The sequence below is a fragment of the Triticum dicoccoides genome, chromosome 5A (genome assembly GCF_002162155.2).
Source record: "Triticum dicoccoides isolate Atlit2015 ecotype Zavitan chromosome 5A, WEW_v2.0, whole genome shotgun sequence".
NCBI classification, from domain to species: Eukaryota; Viridiplantae; Streptophyta; class Magnoliopsida; order Poales; family Poaceae; genus Triticum; species Triticum dicoccoides.
This window is the reverse complement of record NC_041388.1, coordinates 422,450,599-422,464,313: the sequence shown is the minus strand read 5'-3', so window position 1 is coordinate 422,464,313 and position 13,715 is coordinate 422,450,599.

Below are 13,715 nucleotides of genomic sequence, written 5' to 3'. Positions count from 1 at the left end.
ACGGGGATGTCTCCCGAATCATTGCCCCATGGGGGCAGTGGACTCAAGGGTGACTCTCTCCGTAGGTGTGGGGCGAGCTGCCACGGCAAGGGTCTTGCCGGGTTTGCTAAAACTGCCTCCCGGCAAGGATCTTGCCAGGGGAGTCCGCTTCGTCCCCTTTGCTCTTTGTGACCTTGGTCTTGGCGTCGTTCTGCTTCTCCTGAGCTTCAGCCTTACCTTGGCTCACCTCCCTTGCCTTGCACAATGTGGTGGCGCCGTGGCTCAGACTGCCCATGCACAGTTATAGGGGTACAAAAGGTATACCCCTTCTTTTTGTACACCGACAGTTGGCCTAGCTTCAAGGAAGGCCAAAATGTTTTGGACTTCGGAGCGAGTCGACTGGCGGGAGGAGGCGACTGGCGTTGGTGCAAGGAAGCGGTCGACGGCGGCCATCCATGCCGCTGAGGGGGGCACTGGCACCCGCGCGGGGACAGGCGCTGTCAACGGCGCGGCGGAGACATTTGTGTGCACGGGCACCGGCACGGGCGCGCACGTGAGTGCACGCGCAGGCGCATGCGCTGGCAAGTGCACGGGCACCGGCATGGGCGTGCGCGTCAGTGCACGCGCAGGCCCATGCGCTGGCAGGTGCACGGGCACGTGAAAGTCAGCGGGCACCTCGTGGAACCCCGTGGGATCAAGCTCGGTGACAATGTGCGGCTCCTAGCCCATCAATGCCACGGGATGGGCGCTGGCGCGGTTGGGGCGACGGGAGCCGGAACGGGAGCGAGGATAGGCGCAGCTATTGGAAATATGCCCTAGAGGCAATAATAAATTAGTTATTATTATATTTCCTTGTTCATGATAATCGTTTATTATCCATGCTATAATTGTATTGATCGGAAAATCAGATACATGTGTGGATACATAGACAACACCATGTCCCTAGTAAGCCTCTAGTTGACTAGCTCGTTGATCAATAGATGGTTACGGTTTCCTGACCATGGACATTGGATGTCATTGATAACGGGATCACATCATTAGGAGAATGATGTGATGGACAAGACCCAATCCTAAGCATAGCACAAAGATCGTGTAGTTCGTATGCTAAAGCTTTTCTAATGTCAAGTATCATTTCCTTAGACCATGAGATTGTGCAACTCCCGGATACTGTAGGAGTGCTTTGGGTGTACCAAACGTCACAACGTAACTGGGTGACTATAAAGGTGCACTACAGGTATCTCCAAAAGTATCTGTTGGGTTGGCACGAATCGAGACTGGGATTTGTCACTCCGTGTAAGCAGAGAGGTATCTCTGGGCCCACTCGGTAGGACATCATCATAATGTGCACAATGTGATCAAGGAGTTGATCACGGGATGATGTGTTACGGAACGAGTAAAGAGACTTGCCGGTAACGAGATTGAACAAGGTATCGGGATACCGACGATCGAATCTCGGGCAAGTATCGTACCGATAGACAAAGGGAATTGCATACGGGATTGATTAAGTCCTTGACATCGTGGTTCATCCGATGAGATCATCGTGGAACATGTGGGAGCCAACATGGTTATCCAGATCCCGCTGTTGGTTATTGACCGAAGAACGTCTCGGTCATGTCTGCATGTCTCCCGAACCCGTAGGGTCTACACACTTAAGGTTCGATGACGCTAGGGTTATAAAGGAAGATTGTATGTGGTTACCGAATGTTGTTCGGAGTCCCGGATGAGATCCCGGACGTCACGAGGAGTTCCAGAGTAGTCCGGAGGTAAAGATTTATATATAGGAAGTCCTATTTCGGCCATCGGGACAAGTTTCGGGGTCATCGGTATTGTACCGGGACCACCGGAAGGGTCCCGGGGGTCCACCGGGTGGGGCCACCTATCCCGGAGGGTCCCATGGGCTGAAGTGGGAAGGGATCCAGCCCAAAGTGGGCTGGGGCGCCACTTCCCCTAGGGCCCATGCGCCTAGGGTGAAGGGGGAACCCTAAGGAAGAGTCCCAAAGGGGTAAGGCACCTCCTAGGTGCCTTGGGGGGGAGGGAAACCTCCCCTGGCCGCCGCCCCCTCCTCAGATGGGATCTGAGGGGGCCGGCCCCCCTCCCCTTGGGCTCCCTATATATATGTGGGGGTGGGAGGGCAGCAAACATACCTTTGCCTTTGGTGCAGCCCTCTCCCCTCTCCCAAGTCCTTCTCCTCTCCCGTGGTGCTTGGCGAAGCCCTGCAGGATTGCCACGCTCCTCCATCACCACCACGCCGTTGTGCTGCTGCTGGATGGAGTCTTCCTCAACCTCTCCCTCTCTCCTTGCTGGATCAAGGCGTGGGAGATGTCACCGAGCTGTACGTGTGTTGAACGCGGAGGTGCCGTCCGTTCGGCACTAGGATCATCGGTGATTTGGATCACGACGAGTACGACTCCATCAACCCCGTTCACTTGAACGCTTCCGCTTAGAGATCTACAAGGGTATGTAGATGCACTCTCCTTCCCCTTGTTGCTGGTCTCTCCATAGATAGATCTTGGTGACACGTTGGAAAATTTTGAATTTCTGCTACGTTCCTCAACAGCGGCGTCTTCCCGCAAGGCCAGTTCAAGCTCGTCCCAAAGCGCCTTATGTTCTTGAGACTCAGGCTGGGTGTCTTCCTCAGGAAACTAGAACACTAAGGGCAGACCATCGTGATGCGGCATGGCGTACGTTTAGGTCAGGCTAGTTGGAGGTAGACGACAGGAGAATCGGAGAGGAAGAGAGAGGATTGTAGCGATACTCCCTCCTTTCTGATTTATAAGGCTCAATTCAAAAATCTCACCAACCAAGGTAGATGGTGAGTGGTGGAATACTTTTTGTAGTTTGCAAAAGCACCCAATTAATGCTCTTGTTTTTCTCAAAAAAATATGTTTACCAATGCATTAATTGCAATGCATGCATGCATAAATTACATGCATTGGTCAATTTTCTCTTAATACTTGCATGCAATGATTTAATTTACCTTGGAATCTGAACATGTGATGGGAAACAACAAAATTGAGCCTTATAAAATGGAAGAACTAATATTTTGAGATAATCCCTATAAACCGGAAAGGAGGGAGTACCGGGTAGTGCGGGGTTGATTTTAAACTGTGGCGCCGGTGACATTAAAAGTGGGAACAGTTGGGACGATGGTGGGCGGCGGAGCCTGGTCAAAGGGCTCGCCTCCCGGTGAGCCTGCACAGCGGTTTGCTCGCATGCCTCCCTGACAGCCGGCGCAGCGGTCTGCTCGCACGCCTCCCGTCGACTCACCGCTTGCTCGGATGGCACCTGCCGATTGCCGATGAGAAGTGGGGACTCGTGGCGGCACGTAAACGCCCACGGATTCAATAGTGAAAGGGTTCGCCTTAACGTGACAGGTCTTTCTTCCAAAATACCTTGGCTCTTCATTTGTGCCACTTGTCATAAGCAGCTTGTCTCGAATTGAATAAAAAACTTACGAAGTAATATTTCTGCCATATCACGTGACCATGCTTAGTTTCAAGAATTTATGCTCACTTTTGGATTTTTTCAAATTTAAGATCCAGGATTCGAAACAATATCATAACCTGCATCATGTAATAAATTTTCAAGCCATACCTCTGTCATGTTGTATTTCTTAAGAAAGGATTTGGTCAAACATTTTGCTTAGTTAGACTTCAGACAAGTTATATATGCAGAGTAAAAGGATAATCCCTCCGTACCAGTGCATTGCCTGATATATTAACTCAAATACTAGGCACGAACAAACAGGCTCAATTCTGTGCTCATCCTGGTGTAGTAGTAGTAGTACTAGGCAATGCAGTTGACGGGTGACCTTGACGAGCGGCGACCGAGGGAATTGAACCGTGCTCGGCACGGTAGGTAACGTTGTCTAGTTACTAAAGCATCCCTCCGTTGTTCATCGGTAGTCATTATGGACCGGGGACATGAGGGGAATTTCCTAGGGCTGGAATTCTGGCCGCCGGATATTTCGACTTGAAACGCTGAGGCTCGACTGGTTGGGGTAATGGGGTTGCCTAATGTGTGTACCACGCACACCACCGAAGGACACGAGCCCGGTTTTTTTAGGATCAACACGGACCAAGGTCTGGCTAGTACGCTGTTGGGTCCTACCATTCAAGAATATGAAAGGAACCTTTTAAATTGCCGAACGAATCTATGTGTATTACAATACCCGTATTTTCCTTGCAAATACTAATCTCAACGTGGTAATTGATTTATGACAAGTTGTTGAATTAGAGTGAGTTTGTGATATAGTGATCTCAACGTGGATTTCACATTTCATGGTATCCCTAGTAAGTTTTCCAATGCAAATTCAAATTTAAAAGATGAACAATATGGAGGTGAGAAAACTTTGTATGTATCAAGCATATGACCACACACACACACACACACACAGACACACACGCACGAACACAACAACAATCCAATAAGTATAGTGCATCTATTTTTCCAAACCATGCATGTATGACACGAATTCAAAAATACTCCTTCTATTCCTAAATATTAGTCTTTTAGAGAGTTCAACAAGTGACTACATACGGAGCAAAATGAGTGAATCTAGACACGAAAATATGTCTATATACATCCGTATGTGCCAGTCCATTTGAAGCCTCTAAAAAGACTAATATTTAGGAATGAAGGGAGTAAAATGTAAGACATCCATGGTCCTCAGTTCAATATTTAAAATGAACATGAAACTGAAACATGAATATTAAGTCTATTACTACAGTACATGCAAATGTTCTATTTAGGCGGAGCTATGATTGTCGGGGGGTCAACCCCTCGACCTTAGATAAAATTGTGGAGCTCTGTTTAGGGTTGTTTAGATTATATTTGTCCCCACCCTCCCAGCCACCGATTGGTTGTGCACCCCCCACCCCTCCTCCCCGGGAGAATACCATGTGCCCCCATACCTTAGATGCTATATGCCGATACGAGTTTCTTGGAGCTTGTAGATCTGAGATATAGTAGCTCACATGACGTGTCTTAATATTTCTGCAGGAAACCTTGATGAGTTTGAGAATTGCACAATTTGTACAAAAACTACTTAGATGCCCTTTGATCCCATATCCAACGACCTCGAAGCTCATATCACCATAGCATCTAAGATGAAGGAGGACATCATATTCTCCTGTATGTAAGAATATCATGTGCTACCACACCTTAGATGCTTTGGTGATACAAGCTCTTCGAAGGCGTTGGATTTGTGACCCAACACCTCCTCGGTGGTTCGAATGATTTTTTGCAGAAAAGCCCCAAAAGAGTTCGGCCACTGCTTACAAGCACAAAGACTACTCAGATGCCATTGGATCTCAGATCAAACGACCCCCAAGCTCGTATCACCGTAGCATCCAAGCTACAATAGCACCTTATGTTTTCTCGCACGGGACAGTATGAGGTGCTCCCGCATCGTAGATTCTATGGTGATACGAGTTCACTGAGATCTAACGGCCCACAATAGGAGGTCTGAATGTTTTTGCAATATACGGCTGATAGAGTTTGGGAAATGCGCAGAAAGTACAAGTACTACGCATGTGCCATCTGATCACTGATCATACGACCTAGATGCTCATATCACCGTAGCGGGTAATTAAGCTACGGGGAGCACCTAATATGAGCACCGGGGAGCCGTTGGATCGAAGATGCAACGGCACACACGAGGCTTGAATGTTTTATTTGCAAAAAAACCATTGGAGAGTTTGGAAATTGCGCATAATTACAAAGACTACTCCCAAGCCATTGGATCTCACTTCCAACGGTGGAAAAACTCGTATCACCATAGTATCTAAGCTGCGGGGTGGATGTGATATTCTATGCCGCTGTGATTTTTGTTCGTAAACTTGCAAAATACATGTAACTCGTGTCGTTACTTGTCTAACCGCGCAAAGTGCCTGTTCAAAAAAACCATCCTACACTGAAATATCGGAACAACACACGGGGGTCCCACTTGTCATTAATCAAATTTGGACCTAAAACTAACAAATCTGAAAGACGAGATTCGAACTGGCAACCTGGACTACAAAGCCTAAGTCGATAGCCTGAAAAAATGAATGGTTGTTGGCTTTGTCCCATAACTTGATTTTATTTATACAGTACTTTCGTTGAGTAGAGTAGAGGGAGTGCCTCATCAACACGTGCATGACCGTTGTCTCACTTACTGGTGGGTCCTAGATCTGTGATCTCAATCTCTCTTCTCTCCATCGTCTAACCTTTGCACGGGCACACACGAAGAGCGGCGCTAGCTTGCCGTGGTGTTATTACAACTAAAAAAAGCTTGGAAAATTGAAGAATCGCCTAGAACAAGAGACGTTGTGGCTGGTCGAGACGGAGCTAACCACATCTATCCTCCGTGCCACATTTGCATGATGAAGCTATATGGCTAGTGGGGTGTTTTCGACCGACTGGCTGGGTCCCGAGGTCGAACCATAGGTACTACGTCTGATACAGTATATTTTTACACGCACATTTTTCCTCCGTGCCGAGACGTGGCACACCCTACCGCGTGGTTTCGGGGTCCTCCCGGGTGGTGCACGCATATATTCTTCCTGACGTGGGACGCCCTACCGCGCGTTTTCTGGGTCCTCCTCAGTCGTAGCGCCGATGCAAGTAAATGAGTCGTCAAATCACGAAAGACCACCTTTCCCATCGAGTACATCAGTGAAGCACAGTGGCTAGCTAGTTGGGCTAGTTCGACCGATTAGCTAGGCTGCAGCCACATTTGTTTTTTCACCCCTTTTTTATCTACTTGCCGACAGGTAAATTTAAATATCCACCGCGGCGTTGCTCTGGTGTTTGGGTGCGGCAGGATTTTTAGTTTTTTGATTGATGGGAGCAGGCGCGGCAGGATTTTTAATTTTTTTGATTGACGGGAGCAGGCGCGGCAGCAATTAGTCAAGATGACTCCGCCTGTAAAAACCCACCGCTCCCCGATGTGAGAAGTCGTCGACTGGTGTTTTACCATGGTGAAAACCAAAAGATTCCCCGCTCCCTCCGCCTTCCCGTAGATTACATTGCCTTTCAGCCGTTTCGCCCCCTTTGCTTCCTCTCCCCGTTGCTTCTACCTGGTGCCATGGCGGCGCAGCAGATCACGGAGTCCGAGGTGAGGCTCCTGACACAGGAGCTCCATGCCAAGGATGCGGAGCTCAGGGCCAAGGACGTGGAGCTCCGTGAGCTCAAGGAGGAGAGGAGTGCCATGCTCCTCCGTTATGTGCGGGAGTTCACGAAGCTTCAAAAGCGGCAGGCGTCAACCACAAAGATGCTCGAGGCGTCTGCGGCGTTGCTGCAGAAAGCGGGAGATACGATAGGCCGTCAGGGGAGCCGGCTGGAGCGCGAGCGGGCCGATCGTGACGAGGTCCAGGATCACCTCAGCCACTTGGTGAACCAAGTTTCCACGCACGTGTTGCGGCTGCGCGATGCCTACTGTCATGCTAGCGTGACGATGCCGGCCGTCGGGCTAAACCCGTTTGACCACCCGGTCGACTTCAACGAGCTGCGGCTTCCTGACCTGGTCTCCTTCTTCACCTATATCTCCGAGGAGCTGAGCCGTCTCCACGCGATGGTGGGGGCTGAGCTGGACAAGGAGGGGTTGCGGGCTGCCGCCGCCGTTGCCGGGCGAATCCTTTCAGGGCTCCGTCACCGGAATCCATTCGTGCCATTGGACGCCGTCTTTGACGAGCTGGCTCCCGTCGACCGGGAGCGGGCTCTGCGGGCGGTTGCACCCTGCATCACCAACGCCGTGCGCCTCGAGAAGCAGAGGGACTTCGGTGGTGTTTAGGCGCCCTCTGCATGGGCATGTCCATGTCTCGGCGCAACATGACCGTTGGATCAAACTCAGACGATGCAGATCAGTCACTGTAGCACAAAGCGTGTGGGTGTGTTTGGTTGCATTCTCATCTCAATATAGTTGTTTCCTCTTCGTGTATTTTTGTCAACCTACTAGTGTGGACTCATGCACCCTTCATGCACTCTGCCAAACACCCAAAAGTGGGTCGAGAAGGGAACTTTTGCTCCCATCGCGTGCACCCTTCATACACCCTGCCTAACACTATTCGTGCTTCATATGGTTCATGTTTCGTGGAGTAGTGTAGCACCGTACTCTCCGTGCGCTGTGGACCTAGTTCTGTTAACATTGATCTCACCGTTCATTCTCGACCGGACAGTTGAAAAAGCGGTACTATGTTAGATATAGGAGTAGTTGACATGCGCACAACATCATTTGTTATCGTCATATCTTACTACACTAGCAACAAGATTGTGTAGTACTGACGTATGAACCACTGCACATGCCTAGTAGTAGGAGCACTGTGTATGTTCAAGTGGCTGCCGTGTTTCGCACTCCTCCGTCATAAGAGTGGAAACGCTTGCTGTAATCATTTTTTTTCTTCTGAAAAACAATGGACATGCTCTACCGTGCGGATCCTCCTCCAGCCATGCACTAAATTACTCACTTTCCCCGACGTGTGGGACAGCCAGCATCGGGGTCCACCAGCCATGCACTAAATTACTCCGTGGTAGAGTGACGGTAGACTACCCCGATCGAAGCGCCGCAGTAATGCCCAATGAGCCGTCAAATCACAAAACCCACTCCTTTCCAGCAGTAAGTTGGACGGATGAAGCAACCATTATTTCACTCTTCTCTCTCAGCTTCCTCTCTACCCAACCCTCGCTTTTGCCTCATCTTGTTCCTCATTTCTTCAAGAAAACCCCGACCTGCTTCTGCCATTGTTCTTCTCTCCCAAAGAAGGAAAGGTGAGCGCATCAATGGTGTTGATTCTGGCCAAGGCCCGGTCTTGCAACCCCGAGACTAATCCTATAACTCCCTCTCTTTTCTTCTTTTGGGTTTGTGATTATGGTTTCTTTTCTTTTATTTCTATTTGACAGTTTCTTGATGGACGCTGGAGCACCGGCCGAAGTGATGTCTATGGCTCCGGCCAAAACCGTCGAGGCTCATGGTACGAAGAAGCGCAAGCACCCCGCCGAGACTACCGTAGACAAGCTCAAAGCCATCGCCCTGTCCAAGCCCCCCTCTCCGGGATCCCTCATTAAGCAAGTCCAGGTAATATCTCTTCTTGACGATCTTTTTCTCGATCTTGATTGTGTTTTTTCATCTAACACGCAGTACTAGTACTAGTAGTACAACTTTCTGGGTGATCTTGCATGTGATTTTTGTGTGCCAAATGACGATTCTAAATTCCTCTTTTGACCAAAACATGCGAGCGGTTGACACTGATTTCTTATAGATTACTTTCAACTACTCCCTCTGTCCCAAATTTCTTGTCTTAGATTTGTCTAGATATGGATGTATCTAATACTAAAATCTGACTTGATACATCCGTATCTAGACAAATCTAAGACAAGAATTTTGGGACGGAGGGAGTACTTTATGAACATCAATGCTACCTTTTAAGAGGGTATATTTGCCTCAGTAACTTGTGTTATGGATTTTGCATGTAATCCCTCTGCTCTCATGCCTTTGAAGACATGTTCTAGTGTCTTTGTTCACTCATTTCTGTGCGTATATGTAGTCATATATGGAGTATAATATCAAAAATCATCTTATATTTCTGAACGGAGGTAGTAGTAAAATATGGTTTCTGTTTGAATTAGAACCAGGTCCATGGTGGAGATGAAGTTCTCAAAGTCATGCCGTGTGAACTGGAAGACCTGATGATGAGCTCTACTGCTGAACTATCCAGCTGTTGTGTCCTTGTCGCCATGTGTCCTGAACTAGTGTTTTCCTGTAGCATTGTTGTCAGGCGTGTTCTCGAGGTTGTACTTGACCACAACAATTTCCTGGTTGTGCCTTCGATTACGAAGGGTGTGGTTCTTGTAAAGCTTCCCAACAAATCTGATGCGGCCTGTCTTCACCATCATGTTTATGAGTGGAAAGACCACTCTGTTAGGTTCTCCAAGGTTGACAAGATGGCGATGGTGCGTGTAGACATCTCACACGAAGTCAATGGCCTAGTCAGTTATGCGGGGTTCATCCCATAGGTCGGTGGCAAGAAATAGTCTGCAGAGTTTAGTTAGTGCAACTTTGCTTGTCTGTAGTAAGTACTATTGTTTAGTACTTGATTTGTGTTTGTGAACCCTATATTGTTTATTAGTACTGCCGCTTTTGGTGTGTGGTCAGTCCTGAGAACGGTCTATGTTAATGTCTGTCCACTCAATTCAGTCTGTATATTTTGAAGTATCCAGATCATATTTTTTGTGAGGACGGTTTATCAATTATGGTTACACTCCAATATCTGTATGCATTGCAGGGTTTATCGCACCCACTAGGATTTCCAGTCCCATGGATGTTCGGTCCATACGATTTGTCACGACCTTTGGACTGTCCTGCTTGTGGGAGTAGTCAGGGCCCCTGCATGCCACGCGTAGTTGGACGATCAATCTTATGTTTAGTACTTCAACATAGTGATTTCCTGGTAAGGATTCACTCGTGTCACATCAAGTAAATCTTATTGATTTACTGTCTAAATCTTATTGATTTAATGTCATGTTTTCTTTCTTTTCCTGCAATTTAACAATGCAGGTTTTGCCATGTGACATTCATCACAGAATAAACCGTTTGGTTTGCTCTATGATGGCTATTTTTGCAGGTTTCACTTCTTATGTCGTGTCAGTAACGAAGGCACTGTCCATCACTTATATTACTGGAAAAAATTGGATCAGTCTGTTGTCTGAGTACAAGTTGAATCCCTATGATGAACTGCAGTTTGGTTTAACAAAAACGCAACAATTAGTCCTTCTCGCGTTTAAAAGAAATGAAGAAAAAAACTGGATCACGGTCACGGATCCTAGTCAAGTTAGAAAGCTGATCATAGCAAACCAGACATGATCGCCGCTTTCTCGCACAGATCGAGCACCGGCAGTTGCTCTAGCACTGACAGCGGCAGCAGCTCAGTCTGATCCAGCTGAGGATTGGGCACCGACGGCGTCAGCGGATCAGTCTGATCTACCGGAGGACCGGGCATCGACACCGGCACCAGCTCTACAAGGAGCACCATCTCCGGCAGCAGCAGCGGCTTCAGCACCTGCACCAACACTTGCACTTGTATCTGCTCCGGCCCGTGCAGTTGCACCGGCAACAGACTGGGCTGCAGCTCGCACTTCATATACCAAAGTCCTGACAAAAACCGACATGTCCACCTTCTTGGTAAGCATTGGCCGCCCAAGTGCTTCGTTCTTTTTTCTTTCCATGTTGTTTCACATGATTCACTGTGTTGATCTAACTGTTTGGGCATGTCTTCTTTTTTGCAAACAGAGAATTCCTAGAGCAACGAGGGAGTCGTTCAACAATCCGGGCGACCGCGGTCAAGTTTCTCTTACCATGCGCAGCCTTGGTGTGAATGAACCTGCTCAATATACCGTAAGTACAAAGGATGGTCGCATGATGATTGATGCTAAAGGATGGTCAAGGTTCAAATCTAAATCATATCTTGCGGTAGGGGATATGTGAAAATCGAACTTTCTCGGCAAGGAGAGCTGGTCCAAATCAACTTTGAAATTAGCAGCACGCAACTGCCGAACTGATCTATCCTCTAAGAGATTTTGATGTAATAATCTGGCATGGTGAAACAAGTGTCCTATGTGTATAAGTAGTACGACAGTATTATTTATCACATGGTATATCGTTGATAGAATTGCAACTCTGATTGCTGGTTAGGAACTGTTGTTCGATTTCATTCCAATAGTTGTCGTGCTTTATTCAATTTTGTGTATTCGCCTTGCGACAGCATCTAAAACCAGCGCCGTACCAATCGCTTGCAATATGAAAAGCGCTGAGGTAGAACACATGGGCCCCCAAACATGCAGGGTCGGCCTGCGGCCCAAAGTCTAGAACCGTGAGCCTATCTGAGTATTATATTCTCAACTGAACCCCCATAAAAAAAAGCTGAACCCCCATAATGCCCGTGCGTTGTAGAGGGAGTAGATTTCTCGGCAAGGTGAGCCTGTGATATAAAAGATTTGTATATTTCTTTACAGAGGGAGTATCTCTCTGTCAAAAAATATATTTATGTGTAACAAGTTACTCCTGTCTTTCTACTTCCTTTCGCTGATATGTGGGGCAACCGGCAACGGGGTCCATGTGCCATATGCACAAATTAGAGTGCACAACTTCACGGTAGACACACCCCGGTCGTAGCACCGCAGTAATGCCCAATGAGCCGTCAAATCACAACCCCCCCCCCTTTCCAGCTTTAGCAGTGAGCTGGACGGACGAAGCGGCAATATTTCACTGGGCCTGAATCCCCTTCTCCCTCGTCTGCTTGTTTAGAGAAAACCCCCTCTCGGCGATTGCATAGGGTTTTTCATGGAGAACCAGGTACGAATTCTTCATCCATCCACGATAAACCCAAGTCTCTTGGTCGCAGGTAATCCTAGGATGGTAGCCACCGCCGTTGATGCATTTTTCTTCCTACTGAATCTAGTGTGTTTCATTTGTAGTGCCCAAAGTGCGAGTACCCTATAGGTTTCTGCGCCCTCGGCGAGACGCCACACTTGTTCCTTCTCATCCTAACACAGCATTTTGAAACGCGCACAATATGTTCCTAGAATCCTCTTTTCTATCCGGGAGGGTGGGGTTTTTTTGAACATGTTGTGTTCTCATATTATTTTTCCTGCAGTGTATTATTTGCTCTGCCAGAACACATGTACTCAAGATGCTCGGCCTTGCCATAACTGAATACACTAGTTTAATGGTCACAGTGAAGACAAGCCATGGATATAAGTTCCGAGTTGGGTTCATGAACCAAGAAGATCGCTGCTTTTTTATGGCCGAACTTGGATAAACTTTCTCAAGTGTTACGGACTGAAAGTTGGCGCATGAATGTTGATGGAAATAGCAGAACCTAGTCTCGTCTTCACTGCGATCTTCCACCCCGACGTTGTTCCAATTGTTCATCCATGTTAGTTTTGTATCTAGTTCTTGCTTGTTGCCTCGATTACTTCTTAATCCACCTATTTTGTCTAACTAATCACAATTTAACTTTAGAAGTAGCAACGAATCTCTCACGAAGATGCTACTTCTAACTAATATTTTCTTATAATTGGTGGCACGTGTAGGTTTTTTCAGAGTTAAGCAGTCTGCTCATTTGTTACTCTGTAATAACTCGGTTGTTACTAATGGCACTGAAGTTGACTGGATCGACATCCACAAGTTCCTACACTTTATTGATCGTCTTAAGGTCCTTGTGGGGCGTTTCAATGGTGGAAGGCCACGTGGGATATGTGTGCCACTGTTGCACTCGTTGAACAGGTCCAACTGTCTCGAGAAACTTATGGTACGAGTTGTTTTCTGTTATATATGTTGTTCATAAACTATTGCTTATACACAGTTTTACAGCTGTGATCTTCTTGAAACAGGAACTCCCAAGTTCTATTGTTCGTATACAGATGCCTGACCATGGTCGGGTTAGACTTGCGCTTGGTCACAACATGATGTTTATGTCGACCTACTCAATTCCCCTTGGAGGTGAAAAGATACTTATTCATGGGTGGTCTCAAATAATGAAGGCCCGTCCATCTTGGAGAATAGGACAGAAGATTATGTTCATGCTTTTCCATGGCTCTAAAGTGAATATCCTGTTTATTGACCATGTTGCGAGATGAAGCCGCTTTCAGAAGGTTGTGGATGCGCGGGGTGGCGCCTGGGCCTTGCCCTGGGGCTTGGCGGCCTCACCCTTGGTTAACTATAGCCAAAGTAGCATTGTTCGAGGCGTGCTTTGTACGGT